Below are 6,000 nucleotides of genomic sequence, written 5' to 3'. Positions count from 1 at the left end.
AGACTTGTGAGTTCAGTCTTCTGGTTCAGATCTTCCAGACTTCCCATCATCACTGCCATCCTCCTTTGGGCTGCTTATAATGTAGTGCTCAGAATTAAACAGGATATTGCAAGGGGGTGAAGCAGAAGGATTATTGCTTCACATACCTCATTTATACACCTCTATAATTCATACTTTCTTGTGAAATATTGACATAATTCAGCCACTGGCTTGCTTTGACCTAAGGTTTGTTTCTGCAAGAGCTGGGGCATACCCAGATAACTCCAACCCTCTGCCTCTGTGTGTGCCCCGACTGTAGTTCATTTCTGTGAAATCTATTGAGTGTTTCACTGAGCTTATGATATAGGGCATCTACTCCATCTCCTCCTAGGTCTGGGTTTGTAGGCTGAAATGATACTGGTTTGATGCATTCTCTGTAAATTTTTATTGACTATTAATTGCTTTGATTTATTTTATGTACTCACTAAAACTTTTTGATTATTTATTCCAGCTTTTTTTTTCTCCCAAGTGTTTGACTAATGGTTCAAATGCATCTGTATCAATATTTTAGTTCAGATCCAGAGTGCATTTCTGAACTGATTCTACTGTTGCTGTGTGGCACTACTTGCCAGAGCAGACAGAGGGGATAGTCCCAGACCTTTCCTTTCTCCCTGTTTTTAACACAGGGAGCATTTTGTCCTTTCTGGTCTCAGTAACTCTGCCTGGTTCAGAGGGCTCATCAGCTGCCTGCTCCAGTATCCAAGGATGAAACAGCTCTGAGCACACATTACCAATCTAAATACATCCTTTCTCTGTGTATGTACTGACGTCTTGCTCCTGTGTGGGTCACAGCACTCAGGGAGATAAGAACATTTGCTATTCTAATAATAGAGAAGTGGAGAACACAACAAAGAATATAATGCTTTCCATATCTTTGGAACATGTACCCTCGTTTAGGGCATCATGAAAGTGGCCTGCAGGCACAGGTTTCCCAGTGTGGAGGATGGAGGATTTCAGCTCCTCCCTCAACACCAGCTAGTGCAGCAGTCATTCCCACATCCCATGGTGTGGACAAGGTCTTGGAACTGCAGAGATTCCCTTCCCATCACTAATGTCCCCATCCTGTCATTCCCAACTGTCCCTGAACAAGAAGAGCAAAACTGGATCATTTCAAGGAAATGCTGGAATAGAAATAAAATTAGTGGGAATAAATCTATTTTAAAAATATGTTCCATGCCATATGAATCCATTGGGAATAGTAAAATCTGTGAGTTTCCTTTCTGGCCACCACTCAGTTGCTGTAAACTATCAGGTTATTGTTTTTCTGAAGAAAGAAGTCCATTCATTTGTGTCCATGTATAAGAATAAATGGACAAAGCCAGAGGCGTTCAGTAGGTGTGTGCTGAGGTGTTAATGCTCAGAGGTTGTAACCTAACTACCAGGGAGCACATCATGGAACTTAGCTGATTAATTAGGGGGATTTTCTGCAGTGTGGAGCTGCTATTAACACGTATCAGGCATGGCTGGACAAGAAACCTCTCAGTAATGATGGCTGGGATCTGCTTTCACACCAACACCCTCTGAACTGTCTGGCATGGGGTTAGCTCTGCCCTTCCAAGTTGCCAGTCTCGAGATCTGCCCTGCCCTTTCTGACATCCACCCTTTGTACTGCAAAAAGACAGGAAAAGCACATCCCAGCATTCTCTGAAGTTCACACTGGAGCCTCGTGGAGTGTGGGTCAAAGCCAAATGCATTAAAAAAAAAACAATGGCCAAACTGCGACTGGCCTTGCTGGGTCTGGGATTTAATTTGAGCATGCAATCTAATTCAGGCTCCATAAGCAGCAGTGCAGATGGGCCCAGTTGCAAGGTTGTGTCTTTTCCTAGGACACCCCTAATTTAATGAATACTATGGAAACAGGTAAGAAAGGCTTAATGGAGGCATGTAGTGGGGAGTTCTGGGATACGCTTTCTGGGTGAACTGGGATAGGCTTTTTCTGGCCCCTCTGCAGCAACAGAAAGTTCAGAATTCCAAATCTCCTTGTCTGAACCATGGATAGCTCCAGTGAAATCCCTGCAATTATGCTGAAGTCAAACCAGTGTAAAGGAAACAGGGAATGGGCCTGGTCAAATTTATCAAATTACCCATTACTGTTATTGGAAGCTTCATGCAGGTCTTGGGCTAATACAGCTTGTCCATACTTGAGAGTTAGGTGAATAAATATTTATAATGTTTATAAGTATTGACATGTTTATAAAAAATGTCAAGGAAGTGATCAAATTTCTTAAAAGCAGGCAGGAAGGAATATGATTGCTCAGAGTTTATGCTTGACTTCGTGTATTTTTTGGACTTTCTGCAAAAATGAAATGGAGCAAATTACTTTGCTGCATTGCAATTGAAATTGCAATGAGAGAATGAAATGCACAGTGTTTAATTTGGTGCCTGCTGGATGGACTGTGTTCCTTTAGGCAATCACATGGAAACAGAAGAAATCAGAAATTAAATATGAATATTTAAGAGTAATTTCAAACTGCTGAATTATTATTATTATTATTATTATTACTATTAACATTAACAAGACTATTGCACTATTTGTCAAATAGTGTAGACATTACCTGTCTGGATATAAAATAATTATTAATTTTTACAGTAACAACACTGATTTATTTTTACTATAAAAAGATCCAAACACCTTGGTAAATCAATGCAATGTTGCAGACATTTACACCTGCACATCATTTTTGATACCTTAGATTCATCCTGCATAAATCCGGGTGTCCAAATGAACAATGAGCTGGAAGCCTGAATACCTCAGGTTCTTTGTACAGTCGAAGTTTACAGTTCAAATATCTTTCAGAAAGTGCCTGTAGAGAACATTTGAAAGCAACTTAACTTTGGATTGCCCTCAGAGAGGGGACATCAACAGCTTTCCCCAGCTAAAAAATTAGTTTTAACAGAACTGGGTATTCCCAAATACTCAGCTTTTTTAGATGCCAGGTTAGTTTGTCCTGGTTACATGGACATGGTTAAGCTTTTATCCAGATCTGCAAGCAGAAAAAGTTTTCCCCTGCATTCAGACTTGAAAATATCTTTGCTACCTTGGTTGTTTAAAAAAAAAAAAACAAAACCAAAACAAAAAAAAAAAGTAATTCTTCAGCAGTGCGATTTAATCTTGGGCCTCCCTAAAACCTTCCAAAATTCCATCCTACTTAAGGGTTTTAGTACAGGAATGATGTTTTCTTTCAGTAGTTCATGGCTTTTTACTCTTTTTATTCCAACTTGTATGTATCTTCTTACAGTGTTGAGGAATTTCATGGGTCAGCATTTTGTGGGTGTTTTTTTTGTTTGTTTGTTTTTTTTAAAGTAAATTTCTATCCCATATATGAACAAATGGGTTTTTTTGGTAGCCTGTTGTTTTTATATCTTTTCTCTTATCAACCAGCCTATGGGATTCTAAATCAACCCCAAAAAATTCTGGTAAAGAATTTTTTTAACAACCAGTAAAGCAAAAGACAAAAATCCTTCCTGGTTTTCCTTCTTATAATGAAACTGTGAAGAACTACTGGGGGAAATGGAGCTTTTTAAATAGAAACTGAGAGGGAAACTGATATTTATTGTCACGCGAGTAAAAGATTTCTGCAAGAAAAACATCTTTGTCGTGTCAATGGCTTGTTTAGGACGAGTTACAAGCATGAGTTATATCGTGACACATTCAGGCCAGCTGATAGAAATTCTAAGGGTGAAAACTTCAAGGGACATGGGAATATTAAAAAAAAAGGAAAATTCAATGTAACAAAATCTTAGATCTTAGAGAAAGAGTATGTTTTACCTATTTAAAAAATCTCAGTGTAAGTTGTTGTTATGCATTAACATTCTCTCAAATATTTCACTTACTCACAGTCCCATATCACAGCTGCAAGCCCACAGCAAGGATCACTTGTGTGCAACACAGGTAGCAAAGGACACTGTCTGTCATGGGCTCATCCTTTCTCCGGGGTTATTCTTGATTGACAGCAGTTGGGTTTTTGATGGATCTTTGATAACCTTTAGGAGTCAGTGTTTGTCATAGGTCAGTCTGTTGTTTCGGGTTCTTGCTTACTTCAACTTCCATAAACCTTTGGAAAAGTTGCTGATTTTGCCCATTTTAACTTGGCTTGAAATTTATATCTGTTTTTCCAACAGGCCAATGGGGGAACAAAAGGTTGCAGCCTTTTGTTGCCAGCCTGTTGAGAGGATGCTGGAGCATCTTCTGCTGTGAAGTCATCTTGTCCTCTGGGCTTCGGTGCAGCCCTTTTGGGCTTGCCCTAAACATCACATGGCTCAATTTTACTGCTGAGAACAATGTTCTGGGAACAGTGTCAAGGGAATGGTGTTCTTCGTTACCAGTACAGGCTATTCTTTTACGTTTTGTTCTGCTTTCTCATCTGCTGCTTTCACATGTTTCCATTCATCCTGTGTTTACAACACTCTTAATATATGTCTTGTTGCAAATCTCTATCGCTTTAGCAGCCAGCTCACTCATTTTATCTGTGCACTGGGTCATTAAACCAGCTGAGAGCATAAACATCCTCAATCTCTGCAGCAGTTTGCCCACAATATATGTCAAAACTATTTATGAAATGCATGTTTATTTTACATATTAACAAATTCTTTCCCTCAAAGCACAGGAATGTGTATATAGTGCCTCCTTTTTGCCTGACACTGAACATCCCTGGCTGCTGTTAATGGTTTTGGTCTGCCAAGTATAAAGTTTTGCATGTTCCCTCTCAGTTGGAGAGAGATCCACAATTTGAAATTGTGGCCTAATCACAACAGAGCTTTATTTCTGCCTAGTCTAGAGCAATTTATACCTCTGTCTGTCTAAAGCAGTAGGTTTAATTATAGCTGCACACAGCTCATAGTCTGCTATGCCTTCTCAAACTGCTGCTGTAGCACAGCCTGGTGTAACCCTGAGTAACTCAGAATTAGCAACCCAAAGGAGTGTTCACACGTCATTTTGACAGCTGGTGGGACCATCTAGTGTCATTATTATAGCAGCATGAACACCATGTGGCACAGCAAACAAGTAATAATCAACTAAGAGAATCATCATAAATTAATTACCCTTCTTACTGTAACAGCGATGTCAAAATGTGTCCACAGAGAACTCGGCAAAACCACTGTTTGTAGAGATTTTCCAGACAATTATCTAAGATTTTTGCACAAGGGATATCTTCTGCTGTTGCCATTATGCTATTACAGCTTGCAGTTTCTAATTGCTGTATTTTTTGCTTCTTTTACGGCTATGCTGAGTCAGAATTCCTATTCTTACGGGTCTAGCGCAGGGATGGTTTCCCTTTAAGTGAGATGAATCCCTTGTGCATGCATGTTACTCCTCTTCCTTTCAAAGTAAACACCCTCCCTGTGTCTAGGCCTCAAGCTGGATGGGAAACAAGTAAGTGAGGAGTTGTTTGGCCCAGTTCCTGTGACAATCTCATGGCTGGCTGACCCACGGAGCAGGCGCACGATGGAATCATGAGCACAGGCCGAGCAGAAACTTGCAGGCTCAGATAAATAACCCTCTTCAGAATTTCTCTACAAGCATGTGAATTGCAGAAGGCTGTACAAAAGATCAGGCAGAGATCAGGGGCTCCTGATCCACCTTTGTAATTCAGTGGGAAATCCACTCCCCATTCCCCATGGCTTGTGCAATTGGCAGTGGAGCCGGAGAGTTCCCGGAGCTCTGGTGCCCCTTTGGGCCTGGTTGTCTTCTTAGATATTTTGTGTCATTTTTAGTTGCAGCTGGAGTGACACTGCTGCTTGAGGACATTGCAGAGCTCAGGTCTGCACGTACAATCTTTCTGTGTCACTACCATGGAAAGTTTTGGAAGATGGTTTTCTCACAGTCCAGCTCAGCAGTGAGCAAGTGCTTGTTTTGGGCTATTCAGACACCACATTTCACTTGTAATTGCTGCTGGGAAAGCAAGTAATTGAATATGTATTTGTAGAGGACATAGGACATCTGTGATAAATTCTTATTTT

This window comes from Catharus ustulatus, chromosome 4, assembly GCF_009819885.2.
Source record: "Catharus ustulatus isolate bCatUst1 chromosome 4, bCatUst1.pri.v2, whole genome shotgun sequence".
In the NCBI taxonomy this organism is placed as follows: Eukaryota; Metazoa; Chordata; class Aves; order Passeriformes; family Turdidae; genus Catharus; species Catharus ustulatus.
This window is presented reverse-complemented; position numbering follows the sequence as displayed.